The following is a 25,884-nucleotide window of genomic DNA, read 5'->3' as shown; positions in this document are numbered from 1 at the left end:
GATGAGTGGACAGGGGGAGCAGCAAAGTGAGGAGAAGACATTGCCCTATTATTATGGGTTACACCTGCAAACCTGGTGTAAACAATGAAAAAATCTAAACATACTCCATAGCAGGTGTAGATCTTTGCAGCATCCCTGGGACAGACGCAGGAGGGAGGACTTTATTTAATACTTGTACACTAGCCTGAATAAATTTGACAATTGAGGCAATTAATTGGTAGCATCAGTTAATTATGCTAAGCAAAGATTGATGCACTCACCAGATATTCTATAATGGGATCAGAGAGGTGAGTTAAGATTTTTGTATACTTTTATCACATTTCAGCCCATTTTTAAAAATTTTCTTCAAACGCTTTACTTTGCTGAAACACGTTGTTTTTTGAGTCTCTACGGGAATCCGTAGGTTCCGTGAACCTTTTTTTCTTGGGGGGTGGGGGGGTGGGTTAACTGCCGGTCGGGGCATCCCTATCCAAACAGCTTGGGAAAGATATTGCACATTTCTGCACCATAATTGGACCTTGGAGCAACGCCAACGTACCAGATCTCGGTCTGCCATTACCACCAACATTGGAGGACTACTACCCCTATGAAATTTTTACTGCACGATTTCTACAGGTACTTTCATCTATTTCACAGTGATATCTAGCGTACAACTATAAGAGAGTTTTATCATTGCCTTTTTAAGTACTACAGCTCATAATATCTATGCTTGGCACTTTAGTATTCATTTGTAGTTAACTTTTATCCATTTCATAGGGACATACAGCGTGCAATTATATAAAAAGAGACCTATTGTTGCACTTATAGTACTACAGTACATGTTTACTTGCGCTTGGCACTTTAGTATTTATTAGTTCTTACATTTTATTATACTGAGTAGCTAAATGCCTGGAATAATAGTCAAACCAGTGGTTAATTTTTCCGCCTCTGGAACCAATGGCAGCTTGTTCTGTCTCCCTGGAAGGTATATTGTTTACAGTAATAAGCTAGAATTGCCCCGATCAATTTCAGAGTGATGAGCTCACAAACACTTTTATGTTTTTATGGCTTAGCAGATAGGCTGACTATTTTATTATGAACCTACCATTTACCTTTCCAAAGACAGAATGGGTATTCTCTTGAAAGCCGCCATGTGGAAGACAAGCTATCTGATTCCTGATTGATACAGTATTCTTTTCCCAAGTGGAATGTTTGAAATATATTGCCTACTTTCCTTTTTCATACAATGTTCAATTCAGTGGCATATCTAAAACGGTACATAATGCCTCGATGTCAAAGTGTATAAAGATGACTCATTTCTCTAGTGTCATAGCAGATGGAGTCCTTTCAATTTTTTGATGGCATAGTTAATATAGCGTAGCCAATCTCATCTCTTTCCTTCACTGTTCCCACCTATTATGACACCATTATGGTCAAGACATTATCTTAACCTATACAGCATACTTTATGATGAAAGAGGCCATGTTGAAATTCTTAGTACTTATGAAACCAAGTTTGCATTACTACTCCATTGAGTGGCGTAACTATAATTTTCACTAGATTTTTTAAAGGTTTCTCAGTCCTTTATATTGTCTTTTAGCATATAACTTATAATAGTCTTATATTAATCTTCCACCAAAGATGTGTTTTTCATGGTGATCACACTGCCATCATGGTTTCCATTTTGAGCGTAAAATAGAAACATTGAGTTCAGACAGTCTAGTCTGCCCTGATGTCCTTTTATTTTTATCCTAGGATAGACCTATGTAGACAGACTCTAATAAATCATATTGACTGTATAATTTAAAGATCCAAGTAGTTAACAGAAAGTAAGTAAAACCATAACGACTCATTTGTTTTAATGCCATTGCCTGTGGCATAATACTTAAAATTTAAGTCTACAAATAAATTTTTAAATGGTAGTTTTTGTTTGACAGAAAACACTCTATATTATATGGGCCATATCACACATAAACAAATCTATTTCCTTCCTGATATTTATTTGCTCATTTCAAATTCTAATGTGTTTCTAACTCTGATTCCTAAATATCATGCTATAACTTTATTTTAACCCACGTGCAATCAAAATGTATTCAAATAAAACATGATTTAAACCAGCAATTTCTTCCTTTGTCCTTACACATGTCATAGTTTATCGTTTTGCTGAATTAACAAATAAAGCGTAGAGCTTGAAACTAGATTGCATATTTACTCATCCGCTAATCTCCAAACTATTTGTGATGAAAATTAATTTGGCCTCTTGGCAGACTAGAAAGAAATTCTAATTACTGGCTCCTACTAAATTAAGCCTATGCATCATTTTTTATATGGTTAAGAAAGACTATTTTCTCATTTTATTCATTCATCTAATGGGACTTGGAAATAATTGATAGGATCTTAGACAAAATTGTATGTCATCAGAGATACAGTTCATTTATGGCTGCTGTCCCATTCCATGTTTAACATTATAAATGTACAAACAAATGTTTTTGGGTAAACCATTATGGCCTTGTGTACATTTTATGAACTTCAAAAACAATAATAATTTTTCATAAAAACAGCTCGAAACGTCTATGCATGTAGCAAATGACAAGTCATAATACCTTTTTTGGAAAACTAGGGGTGTATCCCTTCCACAAGTATCATTTTAATTTGCATAAAACAATAAAACAAAATTTTGACTCCTTCTTTTGGGGGCTTATTCACATGGGCAAACTGTGGGGTTTTTGATGCCTTCTTATTTACTGCATAAAAATGTGAACTTGTTTTTTCTATTTTGAAAGCCACACATTGTGCTACTTGCAAAGACAGTGGGCAGTCTAGAGAGCGGTGAAAAAACAGTACAAGTCGTGGATGAAGCATAAAAGCCTTTTTTTATTGCAAAAACAAGAAGATATAAAGCCACACAGTAGGGCCGCCAACCTACAGTCCTTACTCATAGCCTAAACAAAGCTATTACATACAGTAGCTAAAGACTAAGTTCCAGTCCAAAATGCGTCAACAGCTGTCCCTGCCATGTTTTTTATTTTTTTTTCATATTTGTTATACAAGCAAGTAAGATTTGTATGATTACATTATTTGTGTCTTGCTGGAGTTGATTGGATTTTTCTTCTCAAGTAGAACTGTGAGTGTTTAAAGGTTACATATTACTAAAGCATATCTACTGGTGAAAATTACTTATAATAGGTAAAATTCAAGAGTGCTAATCTTATGGACTACTGTTGCTAATACTTACCAGAAAGAATGTCTACAGAACTCTCAGTGCTTTGGACTATTTGGGTTACAAAGTGATTCATATGTCATATTTCACATGTCTATGTGAAGTTCAATAACAATAAATTTTATTTCTCCAACGTAATAAAACAAACATTCTTACACATTTTATAGGTGTAGCGCCTTTGCTGCTAGGCCAGATTACAGTTGCTGCCCATTTCTTAACCTGGATGACAGTGTTAATTCCTGTCCCTCTATGGAGACCTTACTTCACTTTATAGGTTCCAACAACCCCACAGTATTAAATATCCAGAATCTGAATCTTTGCCCACTGGTCCACCTAACCTATGTTTCACCACCCATTTAGATCACGTTTTAGGAGTACATTAAACACAAGGAATTATTTATTCAGTCTGGACAAGCACCCTTGTGCTGTCTTGTGTACACCCATGTTAATTCATGTGGCAAGGATGAGTTGTCTGTCATTTTGATTCCTATTCACATTTCCTGTTATGTCTCTGGCTTTGCAAAGATAGGCAGATTGGAGTCTCATCACTTTACTGAGCCTTATCTAAGCACAAAACCCGTGTTTTGAGACTCGTAACTGAGGCTCCACGGACTCTTGTTTTGCACCTTATCTAAGCACAGAAAGAGATAGATCAGTGACACAGACCTTCTATCCTGTAACCTACTCAATAAAGTCTGATATGACATATAGCTTTAGGCTATGTTCACACAACGTATATTTTCGTAAAATCACCACCGTTGATTGTTACGAGAATATACATTACATTGCTGTCTATGGGATCCCTAGCGGCGCCGCAAACAACTGACATGTCTGCAGTATATTCATTGAATAGCGGCAGTAGAAACATGTCAGTGCACACTATGGAGTGAGCGGCTGCCGCCGCTCACTCCGTACCGTGCAGTGGAGCTTTCTGATGCGGGCGCGTACGGATGCACCCGAATCAGAACCCTGCAGCCGAAAATATCATCCGGCCGCTACTGCAGTACCGGCTGGGATGATCTTTTCAGAGACCGGACGTTCTGTGACTGCAGCTAACCACTGTATGGACTAACCTACTAAATCCCTGCTGACATGAAGCTGAGCTGTGGCTAATGGCATGGCGCCATCCCTGTTGCCAGGTACAGTATTTTAGATGCTGCTGTTAAAACTTATGTTGTACACTGCATCCATGGCTGGCGTCAGCACCTGGCTTACCTGGGAAAGTGCTGGGGCCCAAAGTGCCTCTAGGTGCCAAGAGAGGGAGAGAGGCCTGGAGCTGTAATGTTGTGTCCGCTCACTGTAGTGCATGGTGAGCAGTCTGAGCATCAGAAGACAGAGAAGCAGCAGGACCTGTGAGCATTCTGGAGAGAGAGAGAGAGAGAGAGAGAGAGAGAGGGGGTGAAGAACCTGATCACATGACCCACAGGTGATCAATCTTACAGTGTGGAGATCAGCCTGACAGAGAGGAGGAGGGAGAACACTGAGCTGTAAGTGCTGTGTGTCTGTGTCAGTCAGTGTCTGTGTGTGTGTCAGTTAGTGTCTGTCCTCCCACTCCCTTCTGAAAAAGAGGTCACATGAGCTCTATTTCCTCTGTTGCCAGACAAGATGTAACACTTCATCTGCAGCCCTGCCCACCACTGACATCACATAGTGATCACCTGATCAAGGGAAGGGAAACAAAAGCCTCTCCTGAGTAGTATGGGAGAAAGGAGACACTGCTGGTTTCATCCCTCTCTCTCCCTATTTCTCTATTCTATTTATGTAGATCAGGGGTGGGGAACCTTTTTTCTATTGAGGGCCATTTGGGCATTTCTAAAATCATTCAACGGCCATACACTATAGGGCCAACGCAGTCATTATTATAATGTTATACTGTGCACGCTGTAAGGCAAGTATTGTGCCACCCTGATGCCCCTGGTATTGTATTCTCCAGCAGTCTGTGCAAGTCTTTTCCTACAGGCGGTGTGTGATGAAACAACATCATTGTGCACGGCCTGCAGGAGAAAGGAAATAATGTGCGCTGCCCTGGCTTACAGGAGCCAGCACGCATAGTGCCCTCTCATGTCTGGTGGCTTATACTGTGCAAAGCCCACTGGACAGAAGGATGTTGTGCGTGGCATTGCTGGAGTTCCCCTTTAATATAGGATAAAGCAACAGACCATATTACTCCTTCAATATCTCTGTCTTTGCACAATTGTGCAAGATATGAAAAAGAAAAAAAAAGCGCTAACACAGAATGAACATGAAAGGGGTTATCCAGCGCTACAAAAAATGGCCACTTATGCCCCACTCTTGTCTCTAGTTTAGGTGTGGTTTGCAATTAAGTTCCATTTACTTCAATGGAACTGAGTTTCAAAACCCCACCCAATCTGGAGACAACAGTAGGGGGAAAGTGGCCATGTTTTTTTGTAGCACCGGATAACCCCTTTAAAGGTTGTTGAATTCATTTCTATAGTAATGCAGCCAACATGTGTATCAAGTACAATGGTGTCCAAGTTAGTTCAATGGATCCAATTGGAGAGAGCTATGGACACCTCAAGATTCAGTCTTTGTTTGGAGTTGGATCCAATGGCGACATTACAGTACAGAGAGAGAGAACAGAAGCCCTATAGAAACCAAATAGTAGAGGTTCTCAGAAGTGTACTCCCACTTTTCAGAAATTTATGGCATATTCTATAAGTATGCCTTTAACATATGTGGTGAGGAAAGTCTTCCAGCGACTGTAATAATAGTAAAAAAAAAAAAAATCCTTTTTAATTTAATTTTTTTTTTTTTGTAACAGAAAAGTCATTATATCCCACAACAGCACTATATGTAATCAAATTGCAAAGAATTAATTCACAGACAGTATCCACAACATGGGATTAGGTGTCAGTTTTGCAATCTTATCTTCCAAGCAAGAACATGATGAATATTGAATTTAGAAAAAAAAAGAGAGAAAAAAAAGAAAAAAGCCTTATTGCTTCCAAACCGTCTGCATTGTTGAGTAAAGTGTATGAAGATTCTAATTACTTCCTCTCAGCAAATTAAGGCAATATATCATTATTTTCTGCCATTAAAGGAGAGACTATGTCCTCATTTTACTCATGAATGGTATATATGCTTCTAATTGAGTGGAGCTGAAACTGTTTTACATGTGATTAGACAACCTGCGTTTCTGGCTTCTTCTTTGCCAGATTGCAACGTGTGGTCGCCATAAATCTGGTGGGATGGCTTGCTAAATTCGTATTTGCATTTGTAAGCTTTAATATTAATAGGAGTGGATGTGTAAAGTGAGTAAATTGTGAAAGTGGCTGAAACAATAGTTTATAAAAGAAGATTAGTGGGCTTAATATGCACGGGAGAGCAAAAGAGAAATCTTATTACTGTATGGAGAAATTGCCTCATAAAGAAGCTAATACAGCAGGCTAGGGAGTCATTTTTAATAAGGTTTTTATGATGCACAAGTGTAGGCAAGTTAATGAACTTACTGTATCTTTCTAGTTATATTCAGATTATAACAATGAGTTTCGCTTTCTATCTTATGCCACGGAAAGTAAAATTCACTTAATCACTTATAATAAAAATGATTTCATTACTTGAATAAATCAGCAGAAATCATATATGTTTTATGACAATGGCAGCGATTAAAAAATATCGAATCAACTTTTTTTTTTCTTCCTTTTTGACTTTCAGATTTTCATATGTAGAATGGTTGACATGTTTACTGGAATTAGCAGATGAATAGTAATTAATCGGAGTGGCCAGGGTTAGCTTACACACTACATGTAGAAGTCTGGCTTTATTGGAAGCCTCAGACTTGCATATATCCTTGGAAGAAATTCTAGTTAGTTTTATTAACAACCCCTGTATACTGTTGCAAGTGATACAAATGTATTACAAATAAATATCTTTCATTTAGCTCAGTGGTGGCTGCAGTCAATTTATAGCATTAAAAATAACACAACACCTATTTGTTTGCCAAATGGTACTGTATAAGCTTTTCATCATATTGGAAGTAACTAATGTAGCACATTAAAAATGATGGTTTAGTGCCAATTTATGAGGAGGAATTTTCAACTACAACAATAGTCATGTCGCTAAGGCGCTCCATGACCATGTAAATGCATGATACCTGGCTGGGCATGAAGCAGTGGGGGCCAATGTGACAAAATCCCCTCCCCTTTGTGACACGGCTCCATGAGAATCAACACAGAGGGGGGGGGGAGTATCACACTGTGGGTCGGTGGTCCCACCCCCAGTGCGTCATGCCTGGCCGGTGCTTGGTAATATACTGGCTGCGTGCGCAGGAGACGGGCTGTGGTTAAAAAAAAGGGCCGCAGCACTGGCATCACCAGTGCCGGTCTGTTCATATAAAAAATACCAAGTGATGTAACTAGTGGTACATTCAGTTTTAGGCTGGGTTCACACACAGTATATTTCAGTCAGTATTTGGTCAGTATTTTGCAACCTCAACTAGGGGTGGCTTAAAAACACAGAAAGGCTCTGTTCACACAATGGTGAAATTGAGTGGATGGCCGCCATATAATGGTAAATAACTGCCATTATTTCAATATAACAGCCGTTGTTTTAAAATAACAGCAAATATTTGCCATTAAATGACTGCTATCCACTTAATTTCACCATTGTATGAACAGAGCCTTTCTGTGTTTTTAAGCTACTCCTGGTTTTGGTTGCAATATGAGCACCAAAATACTGACTGAAATATAATGTGTGAACATAGCCTAAAAGTTCATAGGGTAGTCCTACCTAATGACTGACAGTTTTGCGTATGAATGTGTACAGAGATAGCTGCCAGTCACTGATTAGGACTGCCCAATTTAGCAAGGCTAGAAACAGAAAATGGGGTGCACCATAGGTTGAATCCGTTTAGGTCCAAGAAAGAAAGAAGTGAGCTTAGAATAAACTCAACTATGAATGTTGCGCTAAGACAATAACACTTAGTAGTGCATGAACAACACTCAATCAGCAGTGTTCCATGGCAACCCGGGATCTCTTACCATAAGAAACTGGGGATAGAAGTATTTAGTTCAGTGCTGATGATCTTTGCTGTGTCCCAAAAATCTGATTAATCTGCGGCGCTTTGGCGTCAAAGACATCGATCAGCTCAGATGTATATCAGCTCGGGTGTAGATTTTCATTATGATTTACGCCTGCGAGCAGGTGTAAATCATGATAAATGAGGTGCGGGAGGAGGCCATGCCTCCTCCCCGCCTTATCATACCCCTGCAAGCTCCTCCAGCCCGCCCAGCAGGGCGTACGCGAATCTGCACCTTCTCCCCGGCGTATGCCTTTGGCGTACTCTTCGTTAATCACCTCAATGTGTTTTTGGGCTCTTGGACCCCTTTATCAAGTACAGGAGTACATGTATCCTGAAAAGGGGGTCCAATAGAAGTACGTTGTCTTTGAGACTAAAAAAAACAACAACTGTTTACATCTGAGCTAATCAATGTCTGTGAGACCATAGTGTTGCGGATGCACTGATCTTTGCATCTCTGGGACACACCACTGATCCTCAGCACTGAACTGAGTAGGACTGCCCAAAAGATAGGGTGCTAATTCAAAGTGATTTTTGACGATTAACGATAAACGATCTTAAACGACCGCTATGGCAAACAACCTGAAATCATTTACTTAATTACACAGAACAATGACCGTGACACTTATGACTGTCTTGCGGTCGTCCTGTCGTCGCTACTGCGTTTGTTTCAGAGGGAACGACCTAACATCTTATTACACCGAACAATGTGTGAACGATTTGCAAGTGATTAACTATAAAAATAGGTCCAATTTCCATCAAGCGAACAACGATTTCTCATTGGTCGTTTAATCGTTGTCTGCTATAACACAAAACTGATTATTGTTCAATTATGAATGATATAACGATTTTTTGAACGATAATAGGGCCCGTAGAATAGGGTCCTTACACTAAAAATTCCCCACAAAGCTATATATCAATCTGCTCAGCAAGTTTTTCTTTATTACATGCCAATAGAAAATTGTACATATTCAATTGGAATTGGAGTTCATCTTTACTGCCTATGTATATGTAATTTTGCAATGCCATATTTGTAAGACTAATTACTATACAATTTTGATGTGTAGATGCCCTGATTCTAAGAAGTTAAGCACCAGAATAATCAATAAGCAAAGAAAAAATCCCATGTACCTATTAAATATCTTCACAAAAATGAGAAGAGGATCCCCAGAGTGCACTCTTCATTATTTTCAAATATTGTTTCCTTTGTTATTACTATACACCTCTGTATTTGCGTGTATGTTTTGAAGTTTTTTTTTTCTTTTCTTTTCTTCAAATTAGTCAATAAATTCCTTTAGGATCCACATATTTTCGTGCTTGCATTTTTCAAGTTCTGGAAACCTTATTTTCTTTGGTTGTAGAGATCAATAGTAATATTTATCTTGGAGGAGTACTCTTGTTTCCTACTGAGTACAAGCAAAAGTTATGTGGCTGAAGAGGAAGATTAAATTCCTACTTACAAAGTCTTAACATTACTTAGCACAATTTGTATTGTATGTTATACAATGATCATGTGAACATATTGTTATTTTTTGATTTTCCAAACGTGTTTCTAATATCTTGTAGACATTGAAATATGCTATAGTTTGTTAGATACTAGTTCAAAAGCATTTTCAGGTTAATACCATGTACACTTAGATTTATCTAGCATGTAATGGGAGGGTTACCCCTTTTCCACTTATGATATTCTAGAGGGAGCCCCCCATGATGTTGGTTTGTCCCTGTGTACCCCACACCTTTTGTGTATCATATACTGATTAAGACTATGTTCACACACAAATAATGTCCGTTATTTGTCGTTAAATGGCGGCCATCCAATAAAAGCGGCTGTCATTTAGATAGTCTAACTGATGTTATCATTTGGTGGTCTGAAGCTCCAGTGGCACTGCTAAATACTGTTAAGCATTAGACGTTGGCAAAAAATTGGTATTTCCAGCACATGTAGTATGTAGGTCCCTTTTGTGCCCCAATATAGTAAATAATATGCCAAATGTAGGAAGTTCTCTTGTAGGCAGGCATCCCCGTGTAAGTAATCCCAGTTGTCATTGACCCCTCCAGTATATAATAATAATATTTATTTGTATAGTGCCAACAAATTCTGCAACACTTTTTTTTTTTTTTTAAATACAGACAAGACAAGGGGTTACACTTACACATTACAGAATTAAATATCTGAAGGAGTATTCAACTCAAATATTGTCATGAATGTGACTGTGCTGAACTCTGTGCGTCCCTCGGCTCGTGCTGTGCGGCTGAGATGGCGCTGATATTCAGTGTTTTGGATGTCTTGTGCAGTAACCTGAACCCTGTCTGAACACTGGCCTTTTTCTATCATGATGTTCAGCCCCACCTGTTTGCTCTGTGCTCTGGCTATCAAGGAGTTACACTGATGCCAGTTCTGTCCACAGGTGATTTTGTTTGAAACCAGAAGCCTTGTCCAATAGGGGCTGAGACTGTCTCCTGAATCCCTATAAGTGTTTGTCTCATTCAAGTGCTGGATATTGAGCTTGTCTCAGCCTGCTTCTGCCTCTGTTACTCTCTGTGTTTATTCTAACCATTCTGCCTTGCATTCTGACCTTCCCTGCTTGCTGCCTGCCCCTGAACCTATTGCCTGTTTATTGACCTTACTTATTGGATCGTGATTTGTACTGCTCTGTCCGATTGTTATGACCCGGACTGTTGACTCTCCTTTATTGTGTTTTTTGTCTTGTCTTTTGTTTCATGTATCCAGGCAAGGGACCGCCGCCCAGTTGCCCGCTGCCATTTTAGGGCAGATTGCGGCAAGTAGGCAGGGACAGTGGGCAGGGCTTAGCTTAGGGTGCACTGCCCGTGTCTCTCCTGCATCTCTCTGTGAACTGAGTCATACAAAATAATAACTATTGATATGTTGCTGCCCAAGGTGAGACTAACAATTCATTCCAAACTTGTTACTATCTACTCAGTCTCCTTCCCCCAGTTTCGAGCTGCAGCTTTCTGCTGAAAATACAAAAATCTCAGTGTGACCTTTTCTCTTTGTCTCCCCCTGCTTCTCCCTCCCATCTAAGACAGATGATGTAAACAAGCCCCTGCCTGGCTTTATCTGCAACATTGTAGCTTCTTTGTGATGCTGGGAGGATTAATCACAGTGAGTTTATTAGCAACTTGACCTCAGAATAATCATCCCAGCATTGCTAAGAAGCAACAATGTTGGAGATAAAGCCAGTAAGGGACTTGTTTACATTAGCTGTCTCAGAAGGGGGGTGAGGAGGGGGAGACAGAGAGAAAAGCTCACACACAGATTTTTGTGTCTTCAGCAGAAACCAGCAGCTCAGAACTGGCAGAAAGACACTGAATAGATAATAACAAGTGTAGAATGAATTATTAGTCTCACCGTGGCCACAAGATATCAAAATTTATGTTTGAATGGAAAACCCCTTTATTTAATTCTGTAACCCCTGTATTGTGTGTATATAAAAAAAATGCTGCTGGAATCTGTTGACCCTATATACAGAGTAGCCTGTCATAAACTTAGACTAGACTTATATTCAATCTTTGTAGAATAATTGACCTAAAATGACACATTGGGGAAAGGTGAACATTGACTTTAGGCTTTCTATACTAGTGGATTATACTATTATTTTTTTCTTAACATTTTTCATCTTTTTGTAACAATGGCTTAAATATTTGAAGGCTTTGGTGAATAACAATATACACTTTGTTATATGTATACAGTATGCAAATTCTTTAAATGAACAACTCCCGTTGTAGTCTAATGTTGGTTGCTTATGATAGCTTGAATAAATTATTTATTTCTGATGCATTATTTATATATTGCTGATTTTTTCCACAGTGCTGTACTGAATGACAATGCACATTGGCCCTGCCTTGTCTCCACTTAGCCTCAATGTCCAATTTCCTTTAATTCTCAGGAACACATGGTAATCTTTATGTGAATCCATCTAAACTAGAAATGCTTTTGGAATTGTAATATTAACCCATCAGCTGAAGTCATTGCCCATCTTGCCAGATAACTGTAGCACCTCTAATCTTATCTAGAATTGGAAAATAAAAATCCAACCTGCTTTTCTGCTGATCCGCCCTGCCAAACTTGATGCAATCTACAGATAAACATGGAAAATCTTCGGACAATGTAACTTTTCATAAAAATCAATGGAAGATGCAGAACAAGTTAAATGAGGGGTGTTTATGTCTTTGATGATCTTCACATTCTTGACAATGGATGTGGGACGTTCCTTGTCAATCATTCTTTTATGATTACCCTTCTCTCCATTCCCACCTGCATAAGATGACTTGTAACCTGGTTCCACAAAAACTTGAAATCTGCAAAATAGAAACGAGCGAGATGGCATTTCTAATGGTGTTACTATCCGACTTGCAGTTTGTAAAGTCTGTTCAGAGGATCAGATGGTTTTCCACAATGGGGTGCCAATGCCTGAACTAAGGGTATGTTCACACTATTAAATTTCAAGCAGAGGCCCTTACAGCAGGCCTGTGCCATTGACAGAACGATATTCTCGAGCTCAATGCACCGTCCACCCAAAAAATTAACATGTCCATTCTTTGGGTGGACGGCGGATTAAGCTTGAGACTATTGCATCCTCCCCTTCAAAATATTGCGGCCTCCGCTTGAAATTTCTAAGCGTCTTCCGTAGTGTGCACATACCTTTACAGTTGCCATTACTTTTTGCCAAACAATGTATTGATCATCAATTGTGTGTTGTGCTGTATATGTAGAGTGTCCCTAGGGAAAAAAAAACTAAGCACAACAGATGAGAAGACTATTTTGCCAGTCCAGATTCATCAGCACTTTTGGCAGCATAAGCAAATGAAGTGTACCTAAATTTATAGAGATAACAAAGAGTAAGAATTACTATTACAAATGAGACAGACTTTTAACCCAATTTGTGCCACCAAATTTAGAGTGACTTTGGCAAAAGGGTATGGCTTTTCTAAAAGAGTCATGGTAGATTAAGCCAACTCATAGTTGGTCTAAACATAGATTAGACAGTTAAAGAATGAAACAGTTTTTTTTAAACTTTAAGGCTTTTCTCAGACCTAAATTTTGCAGTGTTTTCTTGGGCTGACCAAAAATGCCCCTAAACTGCCAATGGTTTTCCTGATTTTTGGCATTTTCTCTGGCATTTTCTCATTTTTGTGTAAACTAGTATTGGTATTTTATCTCTGGTATTTTATCCCCTGGGTTTTTTTCAGTGCAAGTTATGTTTTCTATTGAAGAATTAGGGAACAAATGCAAATATGCATATAGACATAACATTTTATAGCCTATGTTCACACAATGTAAAAATGAGTTCATTAATAATGGCCATTGTTTTGCAATGGCCGTTATTTGCACTTCTTGTTACATTGTGTGAACATAGCCTTATAGCGTTTTTACCCACCTATAGGGAAAAACATGCACTCACTTCCCAGACCCCCACATTACATCTGGTATTATGCCACTCTGCCCCTGCTGTGCAGCTTCTTCTGAGTTGGGAGTTGTGATATTACAGGCCCCCATACCATGGCATTATACCAGCAGTGGCTCAAAAGCCTTGGAGTTGGGTGCATGTTCTTGTTTTTAATCACCCCCTTCACAGGCATATATATATATATATATATATATATATATATATCTCCTGCCTGAACAATCCTTTAAGTTTACTTAGAATTAGTTTGTTTTCAAATACTAAATTATTAGAATTATGTAACTACCAGAATGTGATATATTTTTATTCACTCTATTAAGTTTTTCCATGCAATCCTCTTGCAATGAAACTGCAGTACTGTTTGCCATTGTTTACCAATGTCAATGAATTAGTTAAAAAACCCTTTGTATCTTTGTAAAATCCAGGCATGCTGCAGGGTCATTTGATGCCTAGGAGCTGATGAGAGTACATTGCTAGGTACTGACTTAAATATATGCATGTTTTACTATAATATTATTTCACAGTGTATTATTTTCCATTGTACATTTGTCATTGTGTAACACTAAATGATCAGAAAGTGCACCAGTGCTAGAACAAATGTACTTAGGATATGCAGAACCATCATAATCAGGAGCACTCTTGTTCTGTTAACCACAGGGCAAGTCTGCTGCCTCTAGAAAAAAGCACAGCATCTATTATAGGCGGTAATGCAGAGAATTGTACCTTGGTAAGATCATACTATAAAATCATAAGCGTTACATGATACTTTTTTTCCCTGTTACTTCATAATGTAAAAATATTTCCATAATTATTATAGTTGAGACTGGGTTATCATTCTCTCCTGTCCCTTCTGGTCAATCAAACCAAGTTATATGTCGCTGAACTTTCATTTCAGTAATTAGTAATTTTTCTGCTTTATAATTTAAAGCAATGCGGTTGATTTGAGCAAGTCATGTAATGAATCATTATACCATACAGAGGCTTTTAAGATCACCAAAGTGATTTTAAAGAGGTTGTTCTAGAAGGTCTAACTATGAGGGTAAAAATGTCTAAATTAAAAGAGCGCTAGTCTGCAATCATGGCTGTAAAATAAAGGTGCTCAGTAAGAAGTCCTATTACAATCAGAAAGGGAGAGAAGTATATCTCCATCTTGTGCAAAGAAGCCGAGGAAAATGATGAATACCTTAGGTAACTCGTTCCGTGCAAAATCAATCTTTCACTGTCAATGCTAAATGAACTCATTTGTTCTCAAATCTGCTTAGTCAGTTTGGAAGTATACTCAATTCAACCATATTAGCAAATCCTTTAATCTTGACTAGTCCACTGAGTAAGAAATCTGGAAATGTGTTAATATGACTGGACATATCGAGTAGGATAAGAATTGATTCTTTTAATTACTGTCCAATCAAATTATGTTTCCTTCTCTTACTGAACTATTGACCTGTTGATACATTGTGGGGTCTCGGCTGAGATTAATGCATTGTCTTGTGCGCTCATGAACTTGCAACAATTACCTGCAAAGTTAAAGTCACTCTCTTATGTACAGTATAGTTGCTGTATGTTATGGTAGTGTGTAATTACAGGGCAGGATTAAAGGGGTTGGCTGGGCAGGGTCTTATTAATTATATGACCAGGGAGGGGGTGATTAAAAATCATAACTTGCACTCACCCCCCTGGCCTTCGCAATGCTGCAGTTATAATTATAGTTCTGTTTTTGCTATGCGGCTTCTTCTGGGTTCTGGGTTTGTGATATTGCAGGCCCGTCGTGTCCGACCTTCAGCATCTCGGCCCCAGATTCTGGAGGTGGCCTCATAGTGGGGACGGAATGGTGCAATACCAGCATTGGAGCCAGAGAGGTGAGTGTAGGTTATTGTTTTACCCTCTTCCTATTAAAAAGTCTCTTGCCTGACAGGGAATGTGTCAGAAAATGACCTACTGTTTAAAGTCTTTGGGGGAGACAAATCAAACTGGTGTAGAGTAAAAATGTCTCAGTTGCCCCTAGCAACCAATCTGATCCTTTCATCCTTTCATTTTCCAAACAGATTGTAGGGAAAGAAAAGAAAAGAACAGGGGAAACTGATTGGTTGCTAGGGGCAACTGAGACAGTTCTATTTTACACCAGTTTGATAAATCTCCCCATTTATGTTTTACATATTCTTTAAGATTATTGGTTTTTTTTTATTCTAATTTTACTATCTATATAACAAAATATTCCAGAAATCTTGCATTTTGGTCACTAGGCTTGAAATTAAGCTGAGATTTCCTGATCTTCATAGATTATTTTTCATCAGTGCCCTTATTATCAATACAAACAAGAGTGCAGTGACAGGGGACACCAGTATACAGATAACTTCCCAGTCTAACGACTGGAGTCGTGAATCCGCTGTAACACCACAAGTAATGAAGTAGGCCACACCAGGGAATGGAGTCTAAGGGGTCGCTGGTCTTCCCCAGTGCCCTCCGCAAGGCCGGATGGACTTGCTGCAGCAGGCGACCCCCAGGCCGCTACCCCTGGCTTTGCTTTCTAGCAGTGGCGGGCAAGGTGAAGCTGGAGACAAGTAGGCAGGCAGGCTGGAACACAGCAGGACTCACGGATAGAAGGGGACACACGCAGCCGTGAATGACAGCGCGGTTGTGTCGGAAGGTACGCGCCGTGGTTGCAGCTGTAACACACAGCAGGGAGTGATTAAATCCATGGGGGATAGAAACAGTACAATGATGTAAGTAAAGGCCCATTACACAAATTGGCTGTATTATTGGCTGTACTTTGCCCATTACCGGCTGTTCAGGCTGATAATCGTTTGGTGTAATGTTGGTTAGCTTCAATTGGCCACTTCCGCAGCACTCACTTCCAGGAAGCCCCTTCCGCAGCACTCTGCTCGCTGTCTGTTTGTGTAATAGCACAAAGAGCAAGTGGGGAATGAGGGGAAAGCAAGAGCTAGCCTGATAGTTTGGCACTTGCTTCCCCTGCCAAAAGTTGTGTGTAAAACGGCCTTTACTAAAATTAGCACATTTGTACTATGGCGCAATTTTTATATTCAGTTGATCATAAATGACAAATCTTATTGTAGTGATATGACACTATATTGCAAAGAAACCAAACAAAATATTCAGGTATATTTTGTCCTACTTCTCACAATAAGGCAGTCATGTCAGTTGCATGTTTTTACATATTATAAAAGCCAGACGGGCAGATTATTTTTCCTCCGATCCTGTTGCGTAAATGATTTTTATGCAATTCAATGGGGGCAAAATCCCATGACTCAAGAAATTAATTTGTGCCAGGTATGACAAAATCGAAAATAATAATAATAATAATAATAATAATAATAACAATAATAATAATTAAAAATATATATACAAAAGAGAAGGAAAATAAAGAATATTTTGGGACCAGACAGAGCCATATAGGAGCCTTAGGGGATCAGAGCTAGGTATTATTATTATTATTATATTTACTCAGGGGTTGTGAGTTTGCTGTGTTCATGTTCAAGTGCACTCCACCTCATTTTACCTCTACCCATTAGTCAGGTTGGTGATTGACAGACTGCTGTGCATACATCTATTCAGAGCAACATGTCCCTACAAAGAGAAGTGGAAGAGGCTTGATAAAGAGGAGGAAGTGAGCGTCAACCTGACAGCTTAGTGCTCGCTTCCTCCTCTTTCCCTGCTCGCTGTCTGAATGGCTCATTAAAGAGAGCGGCGTCTGCTGCTTCTCCTATTACACAGGCAACGGCCAGCAGACCTTCACTGTTGAAATCTCTTTGATTAGAATAGGGCCTTACTCCCTCTACTCTGATTTGTTAACTGATGCCGTCCCAACACAACAGCAGAGTTCTGGCAAGGGCAAAAAGTGGGGCCAAGACTTAATATTATTATGCGTTCTAATTTTGCTTTGGACAGCCTAGGACAGAGTTCTCACACCAATAAAATTTTGTTTGCTTCATTGGTGGGATTTGGGCTGGATGTAGTGAAAACATTTCCAATAGTATGTGTAAATAAATCATAAATACACAACTATTGCATAGTAAACAATAGCCAAGGAGTGATTCCCTCTTTAGATGACAATAGCTCAGGCACTGACAAATACGATTCCTAACAGTGAATGTTGTTTATTCCAGATGGACACATACTGTAAGTACCATGCAAACAAAAATCAAGAGCGAATGAGTTTGGTAAAGTCCTAATAAGACACTATGTGACCTCACTAGGATAATAAGTTAAATGTGACTATTAATAAACAAGTGATCAAGCTAGTTTGGAACATAACCGATCAGCCATAAAATGAAAACTGATGATAGGTGAAAGGAATATCATTGAATATCTTGCTACAGTGGAATCTGATGAGGGATGAATTTCAATTTTTGAAGCTGGAATCTGCTAAACTGTGTTATGATTATGATATGATAACTGGGTTAGGGTATGTCCAAAATGGCAATTACCTAACCTTAGGGGTTCATTGATGTGCATAGGAAGTCAAAGACTATCCTTTCTGGTTTGATCTCACAGAACAGCTGCAGTACAATCTGCTGAAAAGTTAATGCTGACCATCAGGGAACATAATTAATTAAAAATTGCTATGTATGGGACCCACACAGCCCCATATCAGAGTGCTGTGTATGAAGATGGTTGGTCTGATAAATGTTTTCTTTCACATTATAGTCGGGTACATGTACATTGCTTACCTGGAAAAAATGTAACACCGGGATGCACTATGAATGGAATACAATATGTGGAGCTTTCATGCTCTGGGCAATATTCTACCGGTCAAATACACTGTTTCATGACAACTGTATTCCCTAATGGCAGGAACTTCTTTCAGCAGGATACACTACGGAAGTTGTCAGGAATGCTTTGAGGAAAATGGCAAAGAGTTCAAGGTGTTACGTTCCAAAGATCTCAATCGGTCTGTGTGGTATGTCAGAAAAGAAGTGCAATACAGAAGGAGCCTGACCCAACAACTTGTTGGACTAACCAAATCTGAAACTAACATTGTAGCGCTAAAAACCAAAGGACAACTTTACAGGCGTTCTAGGACCCATGTTTTGAATGGCCAGGACTGTACTGGCCATCAAGAGGGACCTACTGAATATTAGATCAGCGATTTTAATGCTGTGGCTGATCAATATATCTATAAACTGTAACATCAATTTTTGCAGAAAAATATGGGGAATGATGTTTTTATCTATTGATTAGGCTTCTATATATGGGGAGCTTACCTATTAAGGAACTTCATAGTACATATGGAGAACCAGACTGCTTGTCACTATGGAATAGACACTTAATTTTCTGTGTCCAAGAAAGTAAATACTGTTACATATGGAGGAGTAGGAAAGAATAGATGGATGATTATTTCGTCCTCAGCATGACCTTCATGTAGTCAGTGGCATGCTTCTCATTGCGGAATTACTGGTGTAATGCTCAGGTCTACTCACCATGATGTATGAAACCTGTGTAGAGTAGAACTACAAAGTTTCTAAAGGCATTAGGAGAAACTGTTGTCTCCATACCGTGAGTTGTCAGTGTTTATTCGAAGAAGGCAGCCAAGCTGAATATTCCCTACTGACGGGAAACAAGTTGCTCACCAAGCTTGCCTTGTCAGTGAGAGTTAAACCAGTCACTGATCCTAATTCTGACACTGTTGTTGGAGCATACCAATTTTTAATCGCTACATGACTTGTCAGGTTTAATATGCACTGCATGGATAACTTAGAAAACGTCTTAATAACTAGACGCCACTGAGCACTTGTTTCCAATTAATTCATATTGTAATTTTCAGAGCTAATATACTGAGTATAGTGACTTTTCCAGAAGAAAAGCTGCATTACGCAATTGCACAGTTTATTATAGTTAATATTTCCTCAGTTAATGCTAGTGTGACTAAATAGTAGATAAGACATATTTATAGATTTTAATTATTAGATGTTTTTAGCATCTTCATTACAATGGAGACAAGATCCAGAACATTAATACATATAAATCTAATATAGTATACAACTATTGCCTATTTATACTGGTGGCAAGACATTCCTGTAAAAGATACATTCGCTGGTCTATAGTACTTTCCATTTAAAGTGAAACTAACAACTGGTTAGACGCATCTAACTTGCTGATATGTCCCTATAGCACACAAAGCACTGAGGATAGAGGTATACTCCAGAGAAAAGCTTTTTCCCAGCAATTGAAACACATTACAAAGTTATATAACTTTGTAATATGCTTCAATCACCTATCTGCCCCCCTTCTCTGCCTTTTCCCCCCTCAATCCCCCACCAGGAAGTGAAGTAAACTCATTCTTACCTAATGACTGTTGACCCCAGAAAGCCATTTTGTGACAATGAAATCATCAAGAGGGAGGCGCGTCTAGGCCCTCTTAAGCTAGCCTTCCTTTGTCAGATAACACAGGTTGCTCAGCCCTGATTGGCTGAACAAGATATAAGCCATCTAACATTTTTTCAGAGTCAGTTAGACATCATAGAAGACAAAGAGCATCATGGGAAAGCCTAAATCGGGAAGTAAAGAAAAAAATGAAGCCACCAACTGGAGCTTCAGGGACAAGCAAACAGCTGGAAATTCAAACTGAATTACCTTGATCCTAGACGACATTTGGGGGAAATTTGTTGTTAATTTCATATGTAATTTTAATGGCTTAGTGTACTGGGGTGTGGGACTACCACCATCAGTGCACTGATTCGCCCCGGCCGGGTAACTGGGTATGGGTAAGTTACTTGTTTATACTATTTTACTTCTAAATACTTTTTCTAAATACTGCTAAACAGTATACACTGAATACATTGACAGCGCTGTTGTGCATTTTCCATACCTAGTGGTCATGTGTAAGGAAGTAGAGAGCCCCCAAGGGATGGAACTTTCTAAGTTGATCAGAGGAGTCTCTTCCAGTTTAAGAGCTAGGTCTATAGGTCACCAAGCATTAATTTGCAGTAACTTGCTATCAAATCTACAGAGAGGGCCCTCTATGAGAGAGGGCCTCTGAACCCAACCTACTTCAATTCCAGTCTAGAGTACCTGTAAGAATGTAGACCCCACAATAAGCAGAAGATTGTGCTTTTTGTGACCCCTTAATCGGTTTGAATATCAGCTACCCTGATACTAGCAAGTCATTTTTTATCCAGTTCCTGTTGTCATATTTACTAAGGACAGATCTGGGTCGCATGGAGCATTACAGCATTGTGTGGTGTCAGGAAGTTTTGCTTAACCCCTTAACGACCGCGGGCGTATATTACCGATTACCGTTTGCAGCATCATCCCTGGTGTCTAGTGGGGAGATCGCTCCTCCGGGACAATCGATCTCCGTTTCTGAAGCCGGCCGGGGACCGCTCCAAGATGGCGCCGTACCCGGCTCGGCACTCGTTTACTTCCGGCTGCAGCAGCCGGAAGTAAACGAGTGCCTATCTCATGGATCTCTGCAGCATATCTATGCTGCAGAGATCTCTATGAGAGATCAGTGCACTTATACTAGAAGTCCCCTAGGCGGGCTTCTAGTATAAGTGTAAAAGTAAAAAAAAAAGTGTCATTATTAACCCCTAGACGACCCTGGACGTAGGGTTACGTCATGGAAGTCTGTCCCCAGACGACCCATGACGTAACCTTACGTCCTGGGTGTTTTTCCCGCTATGAAGCGCGCTCCGGAGCGGAGCGCGCTTCATAGCAGGTGGGGGCCGGCTGCAATCAGCAGCCAGGACCTCACCGGTAATGACACGCTGCAGCGATCGCGCTGCCGCGTGTCATTAACCCCTTAAACGCCGCGATCGCGGCGCGACCGCGGCGTTTAAGTGTAAGTGACAGGGGGAGTCCCCTGTCACTTACCGATCGGGACCCCCGCAGTGTGACTGCGGGGGTCCCGATCGTTGAAACGGACTGCCGGAGGTCTCTTACCTGCCTCCGTGCGGTCCGATCGGCGATCTGCTACACTGAGCCTGCACAGGCAGGCTCAATGAGCAGATCGCCGATAACACTGATCAATGCTAGGCCAATGGCATAGCATTCATCAGTGTAAAAATCAAAGTAGTGTATGTAGAAGTCCCCCAAAGGGACTTCAAAAGTGTAAAAAAAAAAAAGTTCAAAACACTAACACACTACCCCAAAACCCCTCCCCCAATAAAAGTCTAAATCACCCCCCTTTCCCATTATATAAATAAAACATATAAAAATGAATAAATAGATAAACATATAATATACCGTAGCGTGCGTAATTGTCCAATCTATTAAAATATAACAAGCATCATTGTGACCGGTAAACGGCGTACACGAAAAGAGGGGAAAAAGTGCGCAGATTACCGATTTTATGTTACATTATATATTTTAAAAAATCAATAAAAAGTGATCAAAACGTCCGATCTTCACAAATATGGTATTAATAAAAACTAGAGATCATGGCGGAAAAAATGACACCCCATACAGCCCCGTAGGTGAAAAAATAAAACTGTTATAAGCGTCACAATAGGCCCATTTTATTAATATTTAATTGCCAAAAAAAAGGATTTCATAAAAAAAAATATATATAACATTAGAGAATCTGTGTAACCTGCATATGGTTGTGTTCGGACTGATCTATAGAATAATAGTATCATGTCGCTGTTACCATATAGTGCATTACGTAGACACAGGAACCCCCCAAACGTTACCATATTGCATTCTTATTTACGATTTCACCTATTTATATCTTCATAAATAATATATTTGGAATTCCATCATACATGTTATGGTAAAATGAATGACGCCATTACACAGTACAACTATTCCTGTAAAAAACAAGCACTTACATGGCTTGTAGATAGAAAACTGAAAGTGCTAGAGCTCTTAGAAGGGGAGGAGGGAAAAAAACGAAAGCACTAAGATCAAAATTTGCGCGGTCCACTGGGTCATTTTGGGCCTGGTCCTCAAAGGGTTAATAAAAAGCCCCCTCCCCTAATAAAAGTAAATAAATAAACAAACATGTTTGGTATCGCCGCGTGCCTAATCGTCCGAACTATTAATTAATCACATTCCTGATCTCGTACGGTAAACTGCGTAAGCGCCAAAAAATCCCAAAGTGCAAAATTGTGCATTTTTGGTTGCATCAAATCCAGAAAAATGTTAATAAAAAGCGATCAAAAAGTCGTATATGCTCAATCAAGGTACCGATAGAAAGAACATGTCATGGCGCAAAAAATGACACCTGACACAAAGGATAAAAGCGCTATAAGCCTGGGAATGGAGCGATTTTAAGGAATGTATATTTGTAAACAATGGTTTTAATTTTTTACAGGCCATCAGATAAAAGAACAGTTATACATGTTACATATCGTTTTAATCGTAACGACTTGTGGAACATATATAACAAGTCAGTTTTACCCCAGGGCGAACGGTGTAAAAACACATATCCACTAAAAACACAAAATGTGGGTTTTTTTTTCAATTTCACCACACATTGAATTTTTTCCTGCTTTTGCAGTGTACTTTATGCAAAAATTCAGCCTGTCATTGCAAAGTACAATTAGTGGCGCAAAAAATAAGGGCTTATGTGGGTTTCTAGGTGAAAAAATGCAACTGCGCCTTTTATGCACAAGGAGGAAAAAACTAATTCACAAAAATCAAAATTGCCCCGGTCCTTAAAGGGTTAATACTGCCCACAGTCTATGCCAAGGCGAAAGTTTTTTCAACCACTTGTTCCTGAACCAGACAGAGGAAATTGGCTAGTTAAGAGAGGTAACAGTTCCTCAAGGACTGTGTTGCTTCAATTAACTTTTTGCCAACTAAAGCTGGAGTTTCTGCCAAGAGGCTTAAAGGGGAACTCCGGATAAGAAAAACTTGTTTTCTATTAAAAGTACATTAAAAGTTACATAGATGTGTCTATACAATGTAGGGCTTGGTTCACAAACAGTATATTTCAGGCAGTATTTGGTCCTCATGTCAGGTCCTCATAGCATTCAAAACCAGGAGTGGATTGAAAACACAGAAAGGCTCTGTTCACATAATGTTGTAATTGAGTGGATGGCCATCATTTAATGGCAAATATTTGCTGTTATCTTAAAACAATGGCTGTTGTATTGAAATAATGGCAGTTTATTACCGTTATATGGTGGCCATCCACTCAATTTCAACATTGTGTCAACATAGCCTTTCTGTGTTTTTAATCCATTCCTGGTTTTGGTTGCTATGAGGATCTGACATGAGGACCAAATACTGCCTGAAATATACTGTGTATGAATCCAGCCTATTACTGTATCTGTATGGTTCTGCCACACTGGTAGCTGATAGAAATCCACATTGTCTCCTGCTCCTTCTGCTCTCCCACCTTATGAGACAAATCTTCCATGTCTCTGTCTCACATTGTGTGTGTTTACTGATGGTACAGGCAGGGAGAAGGGCATGATTTCTCAGGAGGCTTGGCTGGATCCGCCAATGCCCTGAGTGATTCACTATCTCTGTCTGGCCAGAAGCAGCTGCTGCACTAACTTTACTGATTGCAATGAGTTGGGGTTGTGATGATCACATGAGGGAAAGCTAAACCAGGAAGGACAGAAACAAAAAAACAGAGCAACCCCCCCCCCACACACACAAATGGATTTTTGGTAGTTTCAAAACTGGGATAGACAGGTAAGTCATGCATTATGCTTCTGCAGAAGTTTCATTTCTTTAACCTCTACCTGGAGTTCCCCTGGGCCTTTTACAGGGGCTGATTATTGGCATGGGGTGTTGCTAGAAACACCCCTACGGGTAATAGTCAGCTCTTGCTTTCAGTTTGCAGATCACAGAGCAGTTGCATACTTTACCTAGTGCGTTGCTGCTTGTGATCTGGCATCCTTCTTACCGGCTCTCTTATACAGCTGCTGTCTTCAGGTCCAGCCTCCTCCAGAGTGGAGAGGATGCTGGATTATAAGCAACAGCATACTAGGTAAGTATTCAACTGCTGTGTGTTTAGCAAACTGACCACACAGATATATGTATATCTGTGCTGTCATTTTCGATGGCTGCACAAACAGTACATGGATCATTCATGCAGCCAGGCCACCTGATTTCTTGTTCAAACAAGCACAAATCTTGCTGATCTTCACTCATTTGTGGTGGCTAGAGATGAGCAAGTTCCCTGCCACTCCAGGGTAGATACAGTCCAGGGAAACTGGGAGAAGTTTTCCATGACTGGGGAAGGAGAAACAGGGAGCGTAACAGAGTTCAAAGGCATGTGGCAGATAAGCCACCTACCGATTAAATGAAGCGATTTGCTTTGTTTAGATGGGTGAATCACTTATCTTTAGTGGAGGCCCATGAGCTACAAATTACCACATGCAAAACTGTCATAACTGTCTCTTCACGTGAGATTGCTGCTACTGAACTGTCAGTAAGAGTCTACTTCTGTACACTACACCACAGTTACCCAAACCTTATGGGAATCCTCTACAGCAGTGCTTCTCAAAATGTTATGCAGGCCTCGCCAGTGAGAAGACCCCTAGTTGCTGGTGAGGCAAAGCTGGGGAGACAGTTTTCACAAAAATGGCAAGAAGTTGCAGTTTTTTTCCCCTTTTTCTCTGGTTTAGGAACCTTATTAACTTCTTTTTCTACTTATTTTAATGTTATATAGGAGACAAATGAAGGGTAGACTGAGGTGTAGTTTTTATTTTTGCATGGATTTTCACTACAGTTGGTGGGGCCCTGGCTCTATTGTGTCCAAAGTTTTCATTCTTGCACAAAATTACCTTGACAAACAATGTGAGTTACACAAGAGACATTGGTTTAGCAATGCCACTCAGCCATGTTACACATCAAGTGAACTGCAACACCCTGCAGCATACCATTAGTTGCCTTGGGCACCAGTAATAGTGTAATTTCCAAAAACTTTTGCCCACTAGAATTATGTATCCTATGTATCCTATGTATCCTAACAGCGAAATCTAAGAAAGTATTGTAATAATATTATTAACTAGAGAGTTTCAAGCCATGCTTTGCTCTATATCATACTAAGGTTTTACTTGTTATTTTACAATCAAGAGAGATCCATGAGCACACATTACCATGATTTATCACAGCTTCCAAGCCAATGGTTCATTATCAAGAAAATATTTATATATTTTTTTTAAAGGGAATGGAGATCTATTTCGGCAATTTCTTTCATCTATGTGTGGCATGGGAAATCACTATTTAACACATTGCTGCTATATGTCATCACATAGCGTGTTTTATGGGACATAAAGGAGCTGAGTGTCTGACATTATCAAAGGCAT

The 25,884-nt window shown here is 39.5% G+C and overlaps 1 long non-coding RNA gene across 1 annotated transcript; it reads right to left on the bottom strand.

Annotated features, from left to right (window-relative positions):
* Positions 1 to 4,423: 4,423 nt before the first annotated feature.
* Positions 4,424 to 24,947, bottom strand: LOC138794944 (uncharacterized). Its single transcript, XR_011363538.1, has 3 exons — positions 24,869 to 24,947; positions 12,295 to 12,557; positions 4,424 to 4,560 (listed from the first exon to the last, which is right to left on the bottom strand). It is a non-coding gene; the product is annotated as an uncharacterized lncRNA (long non-coding RNA).
* Between the last annotated feature and the right edge of the window lie 937 nt (positions 24,948 to 25,884).

The sequence above is a fragment of the Dendropsophus ebraccatus genome, chromosome 6, assembly GCF_027789765.1.
Source record: "Dendropsophus ebraccatus isolate aDenEbr1 chromosome 6, aDenEbr1.pat, whole genome shotgun sequence".
Classification (NCBI taxonomy): domain Eukaryota; kingdom Metazoa; phylum Chordata; class Amphibia; order Anura; family Hylidae; genus Dendropsophus; species Dendropsophus ebraccatus.
This window is presented reverse-complemented; position numbering and strand designations above follow the sequence as displayed.